The sequence below is a fragment of the Mustela putorius genome, unplaced genomic scaffold (assembly GCF_011764305.1).
Source record: "Mustela putorius furo isolate JIRA1106 unplaced genomic scaffold, ASM1176430v1.1 tig00000056_pilon_pilon_pilon, whole genome shotgun sequence".
NCBI lineage: Eukaryota > Metazoa > Chordata > Mammalia > Carnivora > Mustelidae > Mustela > Mustela putorius.
The window spans coordinates 8,535,976-8,548,933 of record NW_025421263.1 but is presented as its reverse complement, the minus strand read 5'-3'; the positions used below and the strand labels follow the sequence as shown (position 1 = coordinate 8,548,933).

Below are 12,958 nucleotides of genomic sequence, written 5' to 3'. Positions count from 1 at the left end.
TTAAAATAATATAAATATATTAAAATTATATTAGTATATAATATATTAAATAAATAAATATAATTATGTAAATTAAAAATGACAAAGTGGTAAACTGAAATGGTCTAAAGATTCTGAATAACATTAAGTAATCATTACTTCAGACTATATAAACCATCTTGGCAGCAGGAGACCTCTGTGATAAATACATATATAGATAAATACACGTATAGACATAGATACACTGTGTATTCTATATGACTTAGAATGAAGTTTCCCACTTGTAAAACTAAAGCATAGTCAATGATGGTTTTCTAAATTCATCTTAATAAACAATAATAATAATAATAATAATAATAATAATACATAGGAAAGTGACAGATTTTGACCACTGCCTAAATATTTTAAATTATCTAAAAATGTTTAAATTAAGAAATAAATATTATCTTAATAAAGCTGACAAACTAAGCAGTTTATAGCTATAGAACACAGAATAGGTCATCAATAAAAGAAAAAGTAAAAATAATCTTGAAGTGCAGGATCAAAAAAATTTAGATAAATGTTTAACTAGAAAAATATGGTTTACTTAATGTTTATATAGATCTATAACACATGACATGAAATTCCAGAAATATTTTGTATTTCACAGCAAAAAACACATAACCTCTATAAAGCCATAGATAAGAGGCAAACAAGGAAACATCTAAGGAAATAAAAAAACTTCTAATATTTTCAACTTACAGTTCAATATTCTCATCAGTAATAAATATAGAAGGTAATTTTTAAGCATACATTACATTTATTTAAATTCTAATATAAAGATGGTAATACACATCTAAGCTACTACTTTACTTTATTTCAACTACCTTAATTCTTGAGGTTCTTTTAAACAATTTCCAGTACAGTGAAAAAATCAAGTGCAGTACATAATATAAAGTCATTTTCGTTAACATTCAAATATATGATTGTTGCCTTTTATACATATATGTACATACATATAACTTAACTCATAGTAAAATAAAATAGAGGGTGTCCCTGAACTATGATTAATTGGAAACCTTTATTTTAATAAAGATATTCTAATTTCACCAAGTATAATTTGTTTCATATCGCAATTTTTCTTTAGTAATAACATTCTTACTCCTATTTTCTGTTAGAGTTCCCAATACTGAAAGGCTGCTTCTTAAAAAAAAAAAAAAATTAGTTGACACATATTATAAGACATTTTGAATGCACACAGGTGAAATGCTAACTCACCCATCCCTTCAAACCAAGCCCCCCCAACCACCAACAAAATAACTGTGGCACAAAAGAGTTCCATTACACTTAGCAATAGATAAGCAAACCCAGGTTTTTACAAAGAAAAATATTGTATTTCATTGACACACATACCAGACTCTAAAACCCTTATGAAATACAATATTTACTTCTACAAGAGAAATCCAAACATCACTACATAGAAGGACATGTCTAAGCTGAACTCTCACACACTCATTTTTTACACCAAGGATCACAAATGACAAATTCCCTGACTGAAGATTTCAAGCATCAGATGACCTGGGATATCATATCAATTATACTACAACAAAATTATCAGAGTCCTTCTCTTTAAGGCTACTTACTTTGTTAAGACACTACCAATGCCAATTTTCCAAGGACTATGAAAGCCTGTGCTTATATCTGTGAAGTTGTAGTTATAGCAACCAAATTCCCAACTTGATCCAGCAACTGAACTCCCTCTCTAGAGAACAGTTTTGCTCTGTGCATCAGGTACGTCAGAATATGATTTAAGAAGGGGTAAGATTGATCTAGGAAATGCTCAGAATCATGTTAGCTTTCCAGAATGAACATGCTTCATCTTGAAGCAGCAAATACAACTAATACCTGAAGGGGAACATTTTAATACAGTCCATTGTATCTTTTACATGTTTACTCCAGTCCTTTAATTTAAACATCTACCTTATTTCAAATTTAACACAGGATATATTTTTACCAAGTGCAACTAAACTCTCCCCTCAATATTTCCATTTGTAAGCAAATCAAGCTCATGTCTGTTAATTTTATTTGGAACTCTACCGAGCATTTCCTTAAAATCTTTAATATGTAACTTTACCTTATATATGCGTGTCATGGGGATACACGGACTCAAGTCAACTTTACATACGACAAGTAGAAATTATAGATGATGTATGCCCTGAAACAGCGTGAATAAGCTTAAGAAAAATACGATCCTAGGGCTGAGGGAAAGAAATGATCCAGCAACAAAAAGTAGTAACAATCTAAGAGAATGTGAGGGGAAACTAAAGAGCAAACGTAGCAGAGACTGCTGGTGGCCTATTCCAATATCCCTTTCCTCCTCCTTAGAGTGATATTTTTATATTATTATTTTTAGTGGGCACATCACATTGCAGAATAAAAGACTACTTGTCTTACACTCCTGGGTAACCTGCAGTGGCCACATAAGTACCTCTGGATGTTATATAAAAAGAGACATTGTTTCAAGAATCTGATAGAGATGGAAGCTAACTTTTTTGTTTTTCTGCCTTTCCTCCCACTTCTAGTCCCACTGCAGACAGGACAGCTGGCATTCAGCAGCCATGTGTAAGCAAGTAGAGAAGAAGGATGAAAGCCCATATAACCTTTTCACACTGTGGAGCCACCAGACAGAACATCACGGACCATCTACCTTTAGGGTTCTTGTCTGTGACCAAAAAATAAAAGTAGTTCCTGCTGTGTTTATTCAATCATCTAATACAACCAAAACTAACTGTAACTAATGCAGTAAGCAAAATGATACTCGACAAGACACTGTTTGTTCTTCTCCCCATCCTCTGCACCCTTGCACAAACTGGCCAGAACGAGGTTCTCATGAGCATCCCCAGACTCCCTCCTTCCGTCGTGCTGCAGCCTCATTCTTTTCCCAGACTTATCGTCTCAATACTAACTAGACTTTTAATACATCATAGGCTATTGAAAATTTATTTCTAAAGGGAGGATCTTAGCCTAGTATTGGTAAACTCTTAAAGTGCAAGTTAAGATATAATCCTGAATCAATATGATTTAACAAATACTTATGAAAGGGCTACTATGTGCTAGGCAAATGGGAATGCAAAAATGAATAACACAACCCGTGCCCTTCAAAAAGTCTTTCAGTTGTATGGATAGGGAATGATTAATCTCAAAAGGAATACAAGGGTAGGCTTCATAGAGAAGAAAATATGTTGTTTTCACCAGCAGATGAGGAGGAGTGGGAGTGAAGGGAGCCACAATGAGATGGACATCCCAGATAGCGAGAACAGCCTGCAAAGGTATGCTCAGACTACAATGATCAGCTTGGGTGTCTGGAGTGGGTAGAAGGAATAATGTAGGTTGGAGACATTTTGCACTACCCTAAACATACCACTAAGAAGTCTGGATTTTCTCTGTTTGGCAGTTGACGGTCATTTAAGCTCATTATGCAAAGGATCAAGGAGAATTCCACGCTTCGAACAACAATATGGTGACACTATGGGAGAAGTACTGAAGGCATACGGGGGAGCTGCTTTAATAGCACAGGTGACATCCAAAGTCACTGCTAGTGGTGATGGAGAGCTGATCTGCTAGATACTGTCATTTCTAACTCTGAAGTATTTGCTTAAAAAAAAACCAAAAAACAAAAAACAATTGTCAAGGTAGAAAAGAGAGGTCAAAACTAAGATTCACAGATATTTCTAGAGTGTGTGACAAGCTACTTATTAAAGCCATTATTAGACAGAAAAGCAGGAAGTCAAGCACACTTGTAGGTGTTTGTTGCTTTACATGTATGCTATCTAGAGTTCAAGGGACCTGGAGCAAATCTACCTAAGGACTGGAGTTCCAAAAAGACCCTTAACTCCTGCTCCCACCTCTCCCTTTACTATATGAACTGACAAACCACAAACCCTAGCAACACCCAAATACCCAGCTTCTCCATGCCTGCCTCTAAACAGCCAAAGGTTCCTAGGAAACACACACACACACACACACACACACACACACACCCCCTCTACGATCACAAATATCAAATAAGCACTCAACACTCCCTTTGTTTCACAACTTCTCTCTCTTTTGTCAAAACTTCTAACCTGCTCTTGAACTGCCAAATCTACCAATGACCTCTATAGCTTTTATCATAAGCTTGCAAAGAAGGTGAAGCTCTTTCACTCTTCCTAAAGCTAACACCTCCCCACCTTATAGATCTCATCCACTTCTGCAATTACCTCTCCTCTTTCCGGTATTACCCATTTACCCCTCTCTACAGGATCATTTCTATCAACACACAAACACACACTAGCATCTTCTAGTTTTACAGAAACAAAACTCTCTTTACCTCACAAAAAACACCCAGCCACCACCCCATTTCCCTGCTCCTCTTCACAATGAATTTCCTGTAATGATGAAATTACTCTTTTACCAGTTTTTATTTTCCCTTTGTCCCCCCACCAACGAGCTCCACCATTTCACTGAGACTGGTTCACTCAGGTTACCTATGACCTGCCAGCGGCTAAATCCAAAGGTCACGTCTCTGTTCTCACCTTGGTGAAACTCCTTGCACACCAAACAAGCTGACCTTCTCAAACACTTACCTCTTGGCTTTGCTGACACACAGATAGGATCTCGGTGTTTGAACACTGTATTCTAGGCAGGCACACAGAGACAACTCAATAATATTTGTAGAATGAATAAGATAGAAGGATACACATATATAACTGAAGACCAGCAATTTAAGTGAGAGATGGATAGGACTCATTAACATTAATTAAGCATCAAGTTGAAGACTACCTTAAAAGGACAGAACTAATAGCCTTGGGTACTGTTTGGTGCTAGAAATAAGTTCTAGTCATTATGCTCATCACTTTTGATAACCATTTTGGTAAACAATCCTCCTAAAATATGAAAGTGTTAAGACACTGGCCCTTGTAGTGATTAGGTTTAATAGACTAACATTTCAAAAGAAAAACATATTTGTCATTATTCATGGTAACTATCTCTTTAACTTACATTACTTAATCTATGAAGTAGAAGGCTTATGCTTAATCTATGAAGTAGAATGCTTATGCTTATACTTTATCTCAATAAAGTATGTCAGTTGTTCTTTTTTTTTTTTAAATATTTATTTTAGAGAGAGAGGAAGAGAGAGAGTGTGCGAATGCAGTGGGGAGGGGCAGACGAAGAGAGAATCCCAAGCAGACTGCACACTGAGCACAAACCCTACGTGGGGCTTGATCTCATGACCCGGAGAGATCAGGACCTGAGCCAAAACCAAGAGTCAGACACTTAATCAATTGCACCACCAAGGCACCCCAGGGCATGTCGGTTTTTTTAAAAACTGCCACTGGATTAGGTGTTGGCAAAATAACTGTAGAAGACTGATAGGAAACTGATTCACACAAACATCTACATTCATGCATATATGTGTATATTTTAATTATATATGCAAGTATATGTGTGTGTGTTTATATTTATAGAACAAATTGAACATTTATAAATTAAAATAGAAGTAAATTTCTGGGGCACCTGGGTGGCTCAGTCAGTTAGGCATCTGACTCTTAATTTCAGCTCAGGTCATGATATCAGCATCATGAGATTGAGCCCTACTTTGGGCTCCAATCTGAGCGTGGAGACTGCTTAAGATTCTCTCTCTCCTTCCCTCCTGACCTGTCCCCAGCTCTCTGTTTTTTGCTTTTTTTTAAAAGTATATTTCTATGATTCCATGCCTAACCAACTACAGACCTCAATCACTAGGGTTCTGCAACATAACTGGTAATGGGTTGTATGAGACGTCTAAGATAAGTGTTTCTTATAACTTATTAGCCCTTACTAATTCTTCTATCATCCACTAACTTCAGAATATTCCAAATATGAATTAAATAAAATCTTACGGTTTCTGTTAGTAGACAGGAAAGAAAGAAGGGAGGAAAGGTAGGAGGGGCAATTTTTTCTTTTAAAGAAGTAAAAAACTTTTAGTAATGCTGGCTATAAAGAAAACTTCTGAAAAACTTACATATTGTGTAATTTAATCCTCTTACAAGTTACTGATATTTCATCATGTGAGAAGGAAGGTATATAGGACCAATACATTACTTTAAAAACCCAATGAGGGCAGTTTTAAAGTGACTTAACAGTTTCCTTTTCTTTCCTGTTTTTTTCCCCCATTCCTTCTTTAGTAACCACAATTTCTCTTCCATGCTTGATCTATGCCACCACTGTTACGATCTGGCCACTAACTGAAGGTAAATCTTACCTGTAATACATAATTTCCAGAACTCTGATCTTCATCCTCCCTATATACCATTTGGATATATTTAATATTCAATAAAGTTACCCCTCCATAACATGATTTACCAGTAAGTTATTTTCTAAAAGCCATATTTCATCTCCAATAAGGCATCATATAACACACTTGTCTTTCAAGAATATGATTTTCTAATCCTATACAGCTCTTTACATGAAATAAGGAATATTTGTGTTTTTGGTCCCTATCACATAAATATAGAATCATTCTTCCATTGTTTCACCCTCTTCTATTACTGAAAAACACTAGCAAGTTTCAGAGCAATCAATTAACTTATCATGTAGCACTGGCAAGCAGAAAGAAGGCCCGTGGTTTTTAAACTCAAGTAGCTCATTGTTTGTCATGTGAATCATAATGAGAATAGTATTTTAGCCTCTCAGAACTGATTAGTTAAATGTCTTGTTTCCCCACTTATCCTCATTATAGCTGCCAGCTCTAATTTAAAATGTGATTATTGAGAGTACCATAGCATAATTTTAATTTTGAAATCGTGGATACACTTGGTATCAATGAAAGAGAAGCACCACTTGTAAATGGACACAGCCGACATGATACAAATAAATGATGTGTGCATTTCTCCCAACCTCTTGTCAATGTTACAGGACACCTACCTTACCAACAATCCTAGCCTTTCCAACCGATTTAGGTAGCTTTGTAAACTAGACCTCTCAGTAATGCCGCCATCACCAATGCTTCTGCAACTAGTTCACTCCCTAAAGTGTTTGTCTGTTCTAGATAAGGGGTCATATTCTACTCAGTCCACACAAGCTTTTGTTTATGTATGAACTGCCCTCCTTCAGTCCTGCTTCTGTGCCATCACTCATGCTCTTTACTGTGTCCAGATCTCTGCAACCACTGTCCAACAATCTGAATCATAAACCTAACTCAAAATTCACTTCCTTCCAAGCTACTCTTGATTACCACATACATTACAACACCACTAATCTTGGAAGGGATTCTGCATTCTGTGTGGTCTTTGCTGGATCAGTTTACACTGTATTATCTAATGAAGACCTAGGCAATTTTTTCATGTTTTACATAAAAAAGCCTCAACTCCCCAACCAGCTATCAAATTACATGACAGCAGGGAGTAGATCATATTGCTTCTTTTGCATACTCCAGAACTTAATTCAGAGACCATACAGCAGGACTTACTTAATTTTAGCTTCAACTACTATTTGAAATGACATGGAAAAGGCCTTGAAATTTAAAGTCTACCAAAACTATTTTAGAATGAGAGAATAACCCATAAATATGAAAAGGACCTATGAGCCAACACTAAATGTTGATGGCATTTCAATGTTTAGCAGTTTCTATGGACAGTGCTTTGCCAATTACAGACATAATCTCTTACTATACTTAGAGTGTACAAGTGTACTTGTCCCACTAGGTCTGCTGCCCGACAACCTGGTAGCTAGACACTCACATCCACGTATCGGAAGGCTCCACCCCTCTCTCCCCAATTCCTCTGGCTCCCAGTTTTTATTACAACCCATTTCTTGGCATCTTCAAAGTTTCTAGACTATGGTTACCTTGGGCTTAGCTTTTCCTTCAAACTTATAGCTGCTGATACAAAGTGAAGAGATTTTTTTTACTAACTACTCTGTATATAAAAAATATAGAAAGTTTTTACCTATCAGAGCAATAAAAATAGTATTTATGCTTAAATATGGTATGCATGATCATTTCTATTAAAAGGTCCTTCCTTGAAGGCTCCTATGATAAAATTGATTCTATTGAGAAAATCATGTTCAACACTTAAATAAAGTGACATTTTTCCCCCAAGATTGTGATCAATGTAAACCCAAAGGAGAGTTTTATAACAATAATGTTTAAATATCTAGCATTGTTTTTTGCAAACAAATGTAAAATGATTGATAAATTACTAGAAAAAGATTCCAATGCTGTGAGTTAATGTCTTCTTTACTAACAATCCAAAGAGCAAGTGAAAGTTTAGAAGCACAGTCTATCTTTAATACCTGCATTAAAATTCTCAGCCTTTCAAAGAAGCCAGCAGCCAAAACACAACATATTAACCCAAGTTATTAAATTATGACTTTGCTACAAAATAGGTCTCAGCATTCATAGGATGGGACAATTTTAAAAGTGAGAAAATTTGAAGTATATGATAATTTCTATTAAAGTTCCATAAATATACTGATTTAGATGACAATAGAACAATGAGCATTTTTAATATCCTTTTTTAAAGATTTTATTTTTTTTTTTATTTGATAGACAGAGATCATAAGCAGTCAGACAGGCAGGCAGAGAGAGAGGAGGAAGCAGGCTCCCCGCTAAGCAAAGAGCCCGATGCGGGGCTCAATCCCAGGACCCTGAGATCATGACCTGAGCCGAAGGCAGAGGCTTTAACCCACTGAGCCACCCAGGCACCCCTGAGCACTATTAATATCTTTCTTCCCATTATGCAGAATAATCAAAATTACCAAAAAAAAAAAAAAACCCACTTCTAAACCTGCAACTTTATATAAGACAATTTTCATCTACTGCTTTCCAGCCTCACTGTTACTGCAAAAACAATGCCTTTGAAAAAATTAAGGGGGAAAAATTCCTTCCTCAAAATATTTCCCCACCCTCTGCCTGTCACTGTCTTAACAGATCAACTTACTATTACCGTGGACACCACCTGTATGACCTAGTGACTGCCGCACTTTGCTTATAGGACTGGAAAACACATCCAGTTTACACTGCTTCTATATTCATCTGTAACAAATGTCCCCTCCGACATTTTACTAAATGAGAATGAGAATTCCTTTGCTGCATTCCTAAATTACCCTGCTCACCATCTTTCTGATGAAAGAAACTGAATTTATTTCAAATAAGATTTTAAGAAAAACATTACTATAAATCGTACATTGCTTCAAGACTATAAATTTTACTCCAAATAACAATTAAGCCCTATCTTAGGGCAACATTTTATGTAACAACATTATAAATGACATTACGGCCACCTGTACAAATATCAGTGTTTCAAAAAGTGATGCATTTCTAATAGATTTATAATAAAACTCATAAAAACATTTACATCACTTAAATTGCTTGGAATAGGAAAGAGTGAGTAAGTTGTCACTGATAGTCTCAAAGGAATTAATAGACTCCATAAATGTTGTAATTCTTATCACAGAAAAATCCATGTTTTAACAATCACAGTAAAGGTATGCAACCGCAATTAACTTTATCTAAAAAAAAAACAAAATTTCTTTTTTAAAACCATAAAATGCTGACCTAAATGTCAACTGAGGAATTTAATAAAGCAAATGAAATCTGGAAGTCAAATGACAAACTTTTTGCAACATATATCATCCTTCTCACTTGATGATATCAGGTGTCAAAGCAATTCCGTAAGAATTAGTTAAAAATATAAAAATATTTTTCAAAGTACTTTGATTCAAAAGTAACTGTTTAGGCTGAATTAGCTGTCAACAGGAGTTGAAGCTTTTAAGCAAATGAGCTGGTTACTTATTATATATACGAATAAACAATTTCCTGGCTAACATGATAAAAATACAATAAGCAAGGAGAATCATCTGTGCACTAGTTGTTTTATAAATTAGACTGCTACTAACACGTCCACCCATATTATCCTCTAATCAAACCTCAACATTCTCTGCAGAAAGAAATATATATGAATCACTAATGTCAACCTTTAGCATAGCACCAGCAGAGACCCCTTATTAAAACAGTATTGGCACTATTCCTAAGGCAACATCACCAAAGGAAACAAACAACTTAGAGCAAATGTCACAGGTGCAACATGAAGAAACAGCCTATATATAGTACTAGTTGTCATTCAGACTGAAACACCATTCCTTCCTTCATCCCGTTAAAGTACTGACTTGCAAGCATTTGACATCCAGCCAGAGAAAGAGTTACTTATGTCATCTTTTTAAATAATTGGACATAGGGTCCAATGTGTTCATAAAATAGGTCTGAACTGCAAGTCCTCTTTCTTCTAGAACAGCAGTTTTCTGAACACTAGGTTCCCTCTCCAGCAGTTAGAACAAGCTGTTACTTGACTAGTTAATTATGGCTGGTAGTCAAAAAAGATCATCACAGGCTCCTTCACTCTTCTAGGACCTCAGTCTATAGATTCAGTTTACACAACAGACCTTCCATCAAAATAATGAAGTCACTAACCTCTGTTGTCTTTTAAGATAAGTTAATTTCAAATGACAGCCATTAAAGCAATATTTATAACAAAAAGTATCAAAAATGTACCTTTATATTTATTAACTTAACTATGGAATGTTCAAATAACTGAACAATTAAACAGACATCAATATGCATAAAGTGTAAGCCTTTTAGAGTTTTTAGTATTATAAGGCAACATATATGGGTGCACATAGTCTTTAATTGAAATAAACAAGATATTAAATTGTTTAAGTATGCTCTTAAGTATGCAGAATGCATACATTTAAGACTAGCTAGGAAAACACTAGAATATTACAGAATGATTATCTTGTATAGGAGATTATAAGTGACTTTTTCCTTCTCTTCATCTTTGTTAATTTATACAGTAATTATTATTACTTTTTACATTAAAATTATACATAATTTTAAAAATATAACAATGTTTAATTATTGTTTGCCTATACATTCTTCAAAGTCTCCAAAAAGGGACCAAAATGAAGGTCCTATATTTGAAGGAGAAGAGTACTGTTACTCAATTTGCCATTCCTCTGGAAAACAGAATTCCTACAATTACAGGAGCTGGTTCACAGGGACACTACAGGCTTTCTAGGCACAATTCTAGGAGGTACAACCACCCGCCATCTTCTCCTGCCAGTTTCATCAGTCATGAAATGCAGATGATAATTATACTTACCTCAAAGGGTAGCTGCAATATTAAATGATTTCTCACACACACACATACACACACGTATTTAGGATTTAAAATGGTGGCCTAGTAAACAGAAAGCACTATCAAAACCTTAGCTATTTTTCTGTCATCATTGTATTACTACTACTGCCACCACCAACGCTATCACCATTACTTTAACTACTGCCTACTATAAGAACAACACACAAAGGCAACAGAGCCTCTCTCCCTCATGGGGCGATTTTCCAAAGAGAGTAAGGCCTACAGATCAGCTCTCAGAGAAGAAGGGCAAAGAGGCCTGGGAATTGCACCAGAGATTGTTTTTCAGTAGCTGCAATGAGCCTCTGGCACTTGTTCACTACATTCTGGCCTGCAAAGGCCATCCCAACACCTTCTAGTACCACACCCAGGCCTGTATAATCTCTCCCTGTCCCACTGACTCTGACATTTTATAAAAGTTTGTTCATATCTTTTTTTTTTAAGATTTTATTTATTATTTATTTGACAGAGAGAGAGAAATCACAAGTAGGCAGAGAGAGAGAGGGGAGGAAGCAGGCTCCCCGCAGAGCAGAGAGCCCGACGCGGGGCTCAATCGCAGGACCCTGGGATCATGACCTGAGCCGAAGGCAGAGGCTTTTAACCCACTGAGCCACCCAGGTGCCCCTGTTCATATCTTTAAAATACATTCCTAACATCTCCTCTGACCCATTCAGAATTATTCAAGAATATACTTTAATATTTTTGTGAGAGAGTTAGGTTACAGAAGGGTAGATGGTCATTATGCTTTAATCAGTTTTGCCTATTTAAATATTTATTTAGTAAATTTAAATAAATATATTTATTCTTTTTATTTATTTATTTATTTTATTTATTTTTTTAAAAGATAGTGTGTGTGCATGGGCACACAAGGCGGAGGGGAGAGGCAGGGAGAGAATCCCAAGCAGGCTGAGCCCAATGTGGGGCTCCATCCCACAACCTTGATCATGACCTGAGCCAAAATCAAGAGACCGAGGCTTAACCGACTGAGCTACCCAGGGAACCCTTAATCAGTTAAAATTTTAAACACTTTAGTCAAAATAAAAATATTCAATTGTGAACAAAAGACAACTGGGGTAAAAAATAATGAGTAAAACTTAGTGGCTGACACGCTCAATCAGCGAACTTAAACATAGGCGGCCACATGTGTAACAGGTAAGTCCTAACCCTCTTTGGTCATAGCTGATTGGAACTAGGTATGCATCTGTTCCAAGCCCAGCCAATGAGAATGTAGACTAAAGAGTCCAAAGAAAAGATATAGGCACTACCATCAAATGACATAATCATTCAGAACATAAAGTCATAAATCAATAGTCAGCATATCCAAATCAAAATCACAGGAAGAAAGGCATTAACAGCCTTAGAAAGCAGGAAGTCAGTCCACAGAGAAATGCAAGAATGAGGGACCATATGGTCCTGAGAAGCAGAAAAGTTGACGACAGTCCCTGGCTTTCTATTTCTGGTCCCATGTGGTCTCAGTGAACTTTCTTTACTTCCCTTCAGATGTTTATGAGACTGCTTGTTACAGAGGCAGAGATGAACAAATGTGCCCTAAACCAGCCTGACAGTATATTCCTGTTTATAACAAATGGACATGTAACCAGCACATCTTTTTTTCTATTTCTTGGTTAAAGAGATTGGAATAGTGATTAAACGTAAAATAGTCCTTTCTTAAAGATCAATGCCCCAAGGTACTACCTTGCTTTGTGTCAGCAGAAGAGGAAACCGGAAGACAAGAATTCCGCAAAAGAACTCAATTCTGCAAAAGGATTTCAAGCTTCATGGATAATCTG

General features: G+C 35.9%; 1 protein-coding gene across 11 annotated transcripts in view; it reads right to left on the bottom strand.

Moving 5' to 3' along the window:
• Positions 1 to 12,958, bottom strand: part of RAPGEF2 (Rap guanine nucleotide exchange factor 2) — a 239,962-nt gene that overhangs the window by 130,136 nt on the left and 96,868 nt on the right. The gene's annotated exons all lie outside the window — the stretch shown is intronic.